The sequence below is a fragment of the Pinus tabuliformis genome, chromosome 3_1 (genome assembly GCF_031772625.1).
Source record: "Pinus tabuliformis cultivar Carrire ecotype Pingquan chromosome 3_1, CPIR1, whole genome shotgun sequence".
NCBI lineage: Eukaryota > Viridiplantae > Streptophyta > Pinopsida > Pinales > Pinaceae > Pinus > Pinus tabuliformis.
In genome coordinates, this window is record NC_142301.1 from 729,114,956 (window position 1) to 729,125,289 (window position 10,334).

Here is a 10,334-nt window from a genome sequence, read left to right on the forward strand (position 1 = left end):
TTGGTATTCTATAGTCTTTGGACAGCTTAGTGTGGTGTTTTAGAAGTATGTTTTGAAAGAGGGCATCTTAATGTACCCTCCCTTAAGGATTTGGGGAAGTGCGGTAATCTTGTGTGGCTCTGGTGGCTATTGAGACCCACCCTTTGTCGTCCAACTAGTAAGTGTGGGTCGGAGTTTGAAGGCTCTTTTAGCTAGGGGTCTCTTATGCCTTGATGCCCTACTTTTTTAGGTCTAAATGTGTTGTCTTTAATTTGAAGTGGTAGGGGGGGACTTCTCTTCTCTGGGTTCAAAGTGGTGCACCAGTTTAGGATTGTTACTCTAATTCCTGTATTTTGTATCTCTGCAGAGGTAAGGGAAAATCATTGTGGCTTGTATAGTATATGGTGGGGGTTATGGGTAGTTGACACACTCTCCTACTCATGAGTATATACTAGACCACATAGATGGGATCAAGCATCTTTGGTGAAGGGATTCTTTGGACTCAAGAAAACCCTAGCGAAAAGAAGAATATGAAATCTCCAAGAAGAAGGAAGGGTCACGGATGATAAGGTGAGACAGTGGATTCACCATTTCCCTACTTCCTCCCTCTGGTTGGAAATTCTCCATAACATGATGACACAATTAACATACTTCAAGAGTTGCACAATTCATTGGTCCAACTTAACCAGGCACGGTATAATGACCATAATGATATCCTTGACTTCACGAATCGCTTGCAACGAAATATGTGGGAAATGCATGATAGAATAGTGTGTCTTTAGAAATTATAGAGGCACATTCATTAGCAACTAGACCAGTTGGAAACCATGATAGCTCACATGGAGAGTCACACCCATTATGAGTTCAAATTCCTGTCTTCTATGGGTTGAGCTCCACACCATCTTGTCCTAGTAAATTCTAATGATGACTAATGTGTGTCAGTTGTTTTTTTGTGTTATTTTTTTGGAAATGACTATTGGTCAGTGTTTGTAGATCGTTGTCTCTCTGGAAATATATCATGTACTTGGGCATGAACATGTTGGCCAATAAATTTAGTAAGAGTGAGACTAGAAATTAAAAAAAAAAAACTATAAAACAATGTAATCTTTTGAAGTAATAAATTTTTTTGATTTAAAAAAACATATTAATTAATATACCATTAAACAAAATATTAATTAATATGCTATTAAGAAATATTAATTAATATATTATTAAACAAAATATTAATTAATATGTTATTTCATGACTAACTTTTAGGTTTCTCTTCTTTGACGCTTAAATCCTGACATTATAATTTTAATATTTATTAATGTACAATTTAGTAATTTATTGGTTTATATGATTTGGATTTTTATTTTTATTTTTATGATGTATATCTTACACTTTTAGGGTGAGTAGTTATAATTATATTTCTTAATCAAAATTTTAATATATAAAATAATTTCCTATTTATATTATTCATTTCGTTTTTATATGTCATTATGATAAGTTTAATTATTTTTATTAAGATATTTTTAATTACAATGATATCGATGTTACGTCATTTATCGATGTTATGTCATTTAAATTTAAACTAGGTGTATAAAAGAATTATTATTTAATTATATTTTTAATAAAAAAAAATTATGATAATGATGATTAACGTTCATTAAAACTAATTGTATATTATATTCATCTTTAAGAAAGTGAGAAATTACTTAGAATTTTTTACTATTTTATTTTATTGCTTAAAAAGTATAAAGAGAAGTGTCTTAAGATCATTGTAGTTTTGTTGACTTAAAAGATTAAGAAGGTCGATAGTGTGGAAAATATTTTGAAATTTAGATTGAGTGTGAATATAAGATGGACAATTTAAGAGAAAGTGGTTTTGATTTTTGACCCTATTAGTGTTGTAAAGGTAGCAAAATCTTTCATCCCATGTTGTTTTGGGAATTCACCAACAACAATTTCATTATGAAGCTCATGAGCATCTATTCTTATTTTAGCAACATGGTTATTTTCTTATTAACATTAGTCAAGATAGAGATATTTTTATTTTCAAGATTGGGGTTGATCACATATTTATAATATCTTAGTTTTATTTTTCGCTCCAACTATTTATCAACCTATAATTTCTCCTTAAATTTCGATGTATTAATATTTTTAGTGTTATCTGTATTTTACAGAAATGATCTCCTCCTTTATCCCTCAAACATCTAGCCAAGATTAGCCCCTGGGGCAGCTCAATTAGGTATGTCATTGTTCCCCCCCAAAATGGATAACCCTGTAGGAGAAAAAAAAAATCCCAATCTTCATATCTAGTCAGCCAACCATGTAGCCCCTAACAACCACCACTAGTCAATGATGTGCCATTATATCACTGCCACTTATTAGTCATATCATTTCTCACCCACCAGGTAAGATCACATGGATAAAGTTGGGCTTCCGATCAAAAGGTACTTTATTCATTTTGCAATTGGACACTTACGCTTGTTTGTACTTGGGCATTTGATATGGATTATGGGGTGACCTAGAAGTAAGCAGGGTTTTGACCATGATCTTCTTCCCTCACCTTAAATGGGAGGTTAATCTTCGATCTTAGTTCTAGTGGGACCTCCCATAATGGCCCAAAGGGTATAGGAGGGGAACTACTTGGGAAGCCTTGATTGAGATAATCTTGTTACATCTATCCCTATTCCGTACTTACAACTTTCCATATTACATTACGAGCCCATATTCCATCCCCATTATTTGGGTTCAACTTACCATTGGTTCTCTTGGATTTAGCACCCATATATCCTCATACCTGGGTAGGGCCCATAAATTTTCCCTAGGAGGTTGATGTAGTTAAAAGAAAATAAAAGAGCATATCATGGCCACAAAATAAAATAAAATAAAATATCAAAACATAATATGGTTGGGACATACACATTAGCATGTGGGAAAAAGCCTAGCATGAGCTCTACCTCACTCATTATGATCATCACCCCGTTCTTGATCACATGTTGCTCCATTACATCATAAAAGGAACCCTTTCATGTCCCAACCCTGATGAGCAATGAAATACTTCATGCTTAAGGGGCTCTGCCTTTGGTAAAATGAAACAAGATAACAATGGCTAAAATTCTAGGTGGATGGGGTTTGAAGAATATTTATTTGTTTTCTAAAGTGTTGGTTGCAAAATGTAGATGGAGACTTATCACTACACAGAGCCTCTGGACATTTGTATTCACTTAAAAATATATTACCCTAGGTTGATTGGAAGATTGGATAAGGAGGATTTAAAAAACTCTATTAAATATATCTGTTGTTTGGAGAGTTGTTCTAAATTCTTTCAGTCTCATCATCAATGAGTTGGCTTGGAAGGTTGTAAGTGGCTCTAGAGCGAGGACAAGACTTGATCCGTGGCCTGGTATTGGCCAAATCCATGTCCTACCCCAACCACTCATTAACTCTTGGCATGATAGGGGCCTTTCTAAACTTGCACAGAATAGCAATCTAGGTAGAATGACTATTTGGAGACAAGGATGGATGGTTGTTGATGAATTGGGATTAGAAGCATTTTTTCATGAACCCTGGAATGCTTATATAAATGCTTTGAATGTTGGTCATATCAAAATATGTGACTGAGAGGATCATATGATATGGAGTTTCTCCTATTTTGGTGTATATGTCCCCAAGCTTGGATACATCACAATGATTGTGAATCGTGCCTCGGTTGAGTTGAAACTTGGTTGTGGAAAACTCTTTGGAAATATAAGTTCTTGAAAAAAGGCCAAAATTATTATGTGGTGCTTAATAGAGATAATGATCTCAACTTGGGATGTGCTTCAAATAAGGTATGTGATTGGGCCAAGATGGTGCCCTTTGTGCAAAACCAGCAAGGAAACGATCATTCACGTATTCCAGGAATGCCCTTCCATGAAACGAATCTGGGAAATATTTCAAGTAACTGTTGGAAAACTTGAAGAGTGGGGAGGAATCACTATGGAAGATTCTTAGATGAGGTGACTTTCAAATCCTTGCTCATGTTCTTATATAGCTCCCCCTTTGATCATTTGCTTGGGGGTGTGATTGGTGCGAAACAAAGCTATTTTGCAGGACATCACTTCATCCCTTGACCATGTAGCGATAGAATCCCTTGTCATCCTTAGTCACTTTCCTTAGGATAAAGGTTCAACTCCTACACAAATTCTTGGCGAATAATGTTTTGATCAATCCTGACCATGGGCTTATTTTGATGGAGCTTCATGTGATGAGGATCATAGGAGTTGAGGTGGTTTTGTCCTTTTCTTTTCAAATTCTCATTCTTTCCATGTCAAAATGGGGTTTGGTCTGGGGACAAACATCTAGGTGGAACTTCTTGCATGTAAATATTTATTACTCTTTTCTATGGAAAAATGATGTTCTCGTGTACAGGTTTAAGGGGATTCTATGTTGATTATAAATTAGATTGATAGAACTCAAGTGTTTATAAATATTTTACTTACTCCTCTCACTGATGACACATTAAGGATCAAAGACAACTCCACCTACACCTCATTTTCTCATATATACATTAAACACTACTAGATTCTGGATCACTTATCAACATAAGGTTTAGATTTTGAAAAAGATTTATGATAGGTTCTGAAGTAGCGAGAGGGAAACAATTATGAGTATTTTCATAAGTCTTTCAGGGACCCCCTAGAAGGGAAAGACTTATTTATGTAGCTTTTGACACACCTTTTTTCGCTTATCATCACACACCTTGTTTATATCTTGGTTGTTATGTTTTTACAATAGGATCTGCTACCCATCTTATGATATGATGCCTTGAGTTGTTCCTCTAATAATGAATGTTTATTTGATAAGTTATTTGTATTAGAATCTGTAAAGCTTATGCTCAAACCAACAAAAAGACACCTTATGTGTATCTAAGAAATGTAATTTTGAATATTTTCTCAATGAATGAAAATTTGGTTTTTCTATTGGAAAAAATTTATTTATATAGTTAAATTAATTAAAATTTAAAAAACCATTTTTATGCAATTTTTATTTTTTTAATTTAACATGATCTATTTTTATTACATGCTTTAATCAAAATTTCCAATTTAATAATAAAGAGAAATATCAATTTTAAAAGTTAAATTATTATTTATATAATAACAAGGGTTACATGAGAATTAATATTGAAAGATAGTTCTTTGTGATAGATCCTTCGTAGACTTTGGCCTTTTTTTGACGATGAACCCAATGGACGAGAGGACACTGATGGAAGCAACAACCAGGGTTTTGATATGCGGAGTCGTTGAGGCTCTGATTCCTCTTGCACCGGGTGGAGAAAACAGAGGTCAAGCGCATCACAATACTGTGCAGGGCCAGGATTCACCTAGATTTGCAACCTATCCTAATCTGAAGAAGTTACTCCGTCTGCTCTTTGCTGCAGGAGAAGCATTGTTCAGATCAGGGAGTCAGCCCGCGACAACAACTGAGATTTATTCCTCTAGAGAGGTTCCAACAAAAGAACCATGGAAAAATTCATTGGATCGGGTGTCTATTGTGCTGCAGAGGAACTTGTACAATCGATATTGTAGATCAAGTTTGGAGTTGCATCACTTGATCAATTTTTCAATGGATCGATACTTTGTTTCAACATATCAAAGGGTAAACAAGGCCCACCTCTCACCTACGATGTCACAATGAGCATGTCCAGGCTCTTTGAAAGTGTTAAAGAAGCTGAAGGAAGGATTTCTTGTTACAACAGCTTCTCCAGCAGAGTGAATACTCAGTCAAGAAAGAATCCAAGGTATTTCTCAAGTTAGTTTTTGTGTTACTGTTGAGGACAATCAGTTATTTTAAATACACAGGCAATTATTTTGAAGCATACTTAAGAGTGCAAGAATGGCTGGAGCCAGCACTAGCATGGGTATCTGTAATACCCAGCTCCCACAATTTAATGGAAAAAACTATGACTATTGGGCAATAACTATGAGAGCTTTGCTTACTTCCCAAGACTTATGGGAATCTGTTGAGGATGGTTTTGAAGAACCAGCAGATGAAAATGAGTTTAATAATTTAACTCAGGCAGAGAAAGATCTGTTGAAGAGCAATAAGAAGAAGGATTCTAAAGCCCTCTACTTTTTTTATCAAGAAGTGCATGAGAGTGTGTTTCCAAGGATAGCAGCAGCCAAGAGATCCAAAGAAGCATGGAAAACTCTCAAGATAGCCTATCAAGGCATGGAGAAAGTGAAGACAGCAAAACTACAGTTGCTGAGGAGAGATTTTGAGACTCTCTGCATGAAGGAGTCAGATAATATTGACTCATTCTTCACACATGTGATTGGTCTGGTCACACAGAGAAGGTCTCATAGAGAGATTCTTGAAGAAAGGAGGAATGTGGAGAAACTGTTGAGGATCCTACCCTCAAGGTTCGATGTGATTGTCACCACCATTGAAGAGACAAAGGATCTCACAAGCTTCTCAGTTGATGAACTACATGCATCACTGATAACACATAAGCAGAGATTGAGTAGAAATGAAAACTCATCTCTAGAGCATGCCTTTAAGACCCAGATGTTCTTTGGAAGAGGAAGAGGTCAAGGCAGAGGAAACAAGAGAGGAAGAGGCAGAAGCCAAAACAGAGGTGGAAGAAACAGTCCAGCAAATGCTCAAGGAAGAGGCAGCAATCCAAATCAGAACCAAGGCCAAGGCAGCAGCCAACAAAGTGGACAACATCATGCTCAAGGACAAAGGTATGATAAATCCAATGTCCAATGTCACTATTGTAAAAAATATGGGCATTATGCAAATGAATGTAGGAAGAAGCAGCATGATATGAGTAATAGAACTAGTGCAAATTTCACTAGAGAAAATATCAGCCAAGATAATTTGTTTTTAGCCTATAATATGACTGAAGCAAAGAGTGAAGATGTATGGTTTCTAGACTCCGGTTGCAGTAACCATATGACAGGAAACATAGCCCTGTTTTCTATGTTAGATCAGAGTGTGAAGTCACAAGTCACACTAGGGACTGATAATAAAGTTTCTGTTATGGGAAAAGGAGAAGTAAATGTCTTAACAAAGAAAGGTGAAAAGAAAACCATATCAGATGTTTATTATGTTCCTGGAATGAAATGTAACCTCATAAGTATTGGACAACTTATTCAAAAGGGGTACAATGTTTTCTTTGTGGATGATGTATGCACCATCATGGATAAAACACCCAACAAACAATGTATTGCTGAAGTGAAGATGACAAGGAACAGGATGTTCCCTCTCAGAATGAAAGCAGATTTAAAAAATGGAGAAGAAATAACAGCAGTGACACAAGAGGCTTTCCAAAGCGAACCAAAAGATGAAAATTGGTTGTGGCACTTGAGATTTGGATATCTCAACTTTGGAGGTCTTAAATTGTTGAATAGAAAAGGAATGGTAAGAGGATTACCATTGATAGAGAAACCAGACAGCCTTTGTGAAGGTTGTATCTCGGGGAAACAACACAGAGAAAGTTTTCCATCTGGGAAAAGCATAAGGGCAAAACCACCCTTAGAGATTGTCCACTCAGATTTATGTGGACCGATGCAAACTCCATCACTTGCAGGAAGCCACTATATGCTAACATTTATTGATGATTTTACTAGAAAAACTTGGGTTTATTTCCTGAAGAACAAAAGTGAAGTGTTTGAAAGATTTTGCAATTTCAAGGCACTTGTAGAAAACCAAAGTGGGCTGCATATCAAAGTTCTAAGAATTGATAGAGGAGGTGAGTATATCTCCAAAGAATTTCTACATTTTTGTAGAGAAAATGGAATTCATAAGCAGTTTACCACTAGGTACACTTCGCAGCAAAATGGAGTTGCCGAAAGGAAGAATAGGACAATCATGGATATGGCGAGGAGTATGTTAAAGGCAAAGCATTTTCCAAATGATTACTGGACTGAAGCTGTACACTGTGCAGCGTACATTTTGAATAGATTCCCTACAAAAGCAGTCATGAATAGAGTGCCAGAAGAAGCATGGAGTGGGACAAAGCAAGGAGTCACCCACATGAAATTTTTTGGATGTGTGACTTATGCACACATTCCAGATCAACTAAGGAAGAAGTTGGATAGCAAAGGGGAGAAATGTATTTTCATTGGATACAGTGAGGAATCCAAAGCTTATAGGTTTATAACCCATCCACCAAGAAGCTTACTGTGAGTAGAGATGTTCAGTTCATTGAGGAGGAAGCTTGGGATGGAAGCATAGAGAAAACAGTGAATGTTAAAAACTTTTTGTCTCATGATGAAGATGATGAGAAGATGGCTGAAATACATCCCCAAACAACAGCACCAACACAAGGGCAGCAAGAGACACCCTTGAGGAGAAATGAAAGTGCTTCTCCAAGCACACCACAAGGAGGAAATTCAAGTGCTTCTTCAAGCACTTGTACACCAAATGAAAGAGGTAAGAAGTTGAGAAATTTAAGTGACATTTATGAACAACAGGAAACAAATGAAGGTATGAACTCTTTGTTTGCTTTATATTGTCATGTTGATGACCCTGTTCATTTCGAAGAAGCAATTAAGGATATGAAATGGATAGAAGCTATGGATGAGGAGATCAATGCCATAGAAAGAAACAAGACATGGGATTTAGTTGAACTACCAAAAGGAAAGGAAGTCATTGGAGTTAAATGGGTCTACAAGACCAAGAGTAATGTTGAAGGCAAAATAGAAAGACACAAGGCAAGACTTGTTGTTAAAGGATATAAGCAGCAGCATGGGAGAGACTATGGGAAAACTTTCGCACCGGTTGCTAGAATGGAAACCATGAGAGCAGTGCTGTCCATAGCAGCACAAAACAAGTGGAAAGTTTACCAAATGGACGTGAAGTCAGCATTCCTAAATGGAGTGTTAATGGAAGAGGTTTACATTGAACAACCTCTAGGCTATGAAAAGAAAGGCCAAGAGCACAAAGTGTGCAGATTGAAGAATGCTCTTTATGGGCTGAAGCAAGCACCAAGAGCATGGTACAGTAGGATAGATTCCTATCTACTGGAAAATGGATTTGAAAAGTGTGAGGGAGAACCCACCCTTTACATCAAAGAAAAGGATGGTAAATACTAATTGTTGTGTTATATGTTGATGATGTTATTTTCACAGGTAATGATGATTACCTTATTGAAAATTTCAAAACAGTCATGAAAGAAGAATTTGAAATGACTGACATGGGTTTGCTGAGATACTTCTTAGGAATAGAAGTATAACAAAATGGAAATGGGATTTTTATCTCACAAGCAAAATATGTTAATGAAGTGTTGGAAAGATTTAATATGCAGGAGAGCAAAGCAGCAATCACTCCCACAGTGATGGGATTAAAACTCATCAAAGAGGACAACAGCAAGGATTTTGATCTTAGTTTGTACAAGAGCATAGTTGGCAGCCTCATGTATTTGACTCCAACTAGGCTAGATATAATGCATGCTGTTAGTTTGATTTCCAGATTCATGGAGAGGCCAAAAGAAGCACATTGGCAGGCAGCAAAAAGGATTTTGAGGTATGTTAAAGGTAGTAAAAGGTTTGGAATTTTATATACTGCTTTAGAATGTTCAGATTTAATTGGATACACTGATAGTGATTGGGCTGGAAGTGTAGATGATCGGAAAAGCACATCCGGTTATGTTTTTCACATGGGTTCAGGAGCCATTTCATGGGCTTCTTAAAAACAGCCTATTGTAGCATTGTCTACAGCAGAGGCAGAATATGTGGCTGCTACAACAACAGCGTGTCAAGCAATTTGGATGAGAAGGATGTTAAGGAGTTTATGCCAGGAGCAAGCAAAAGGAACTATGATTTTTTTTGACAATAGCTCAGCTATTGCATGATCCAAAAATGTCATGTTTCATAAGAGAATGAAACACATTGACACAAAGTTTCATTACATTAGGGAATTGGTAAACAATGGAGAAATTGTGTTAGAACATTGCAGAACTCAGGAGCAGGTTGTAGATATTCTGACCAAACCATTGGAGCAGAAAAGTTTTGAGTTTTTGAGGAAATGTCTGGGTATGACTGATAACCCAGCAGTTGAAATTAAAGGGGAGTGTTGAAATGTTACTTTCAACTGCAGCCCCAAAACCGCCAGTTACCCCACATCGCTTTTCACGAAATGGTGGTAATTCTCCGGAGGCAGCGATCACACTAATCGGCTGACACGTGTCCTAAGTAGTTTTGCAAAAACATCTTTCCCTGGCGCGTAAAGTTCGGTGAAAAAGGTCGTGCGATATTGCCAACAGCCATCTGATTAATGTGGGGCAGATTGTACCCTCGTTCCGGAAATTAATTAATGTGAAGTAATTAATGAAATTTATTACGGTTGGTAAATGTAGGTGGAGATATTTTACTTTTATTGTT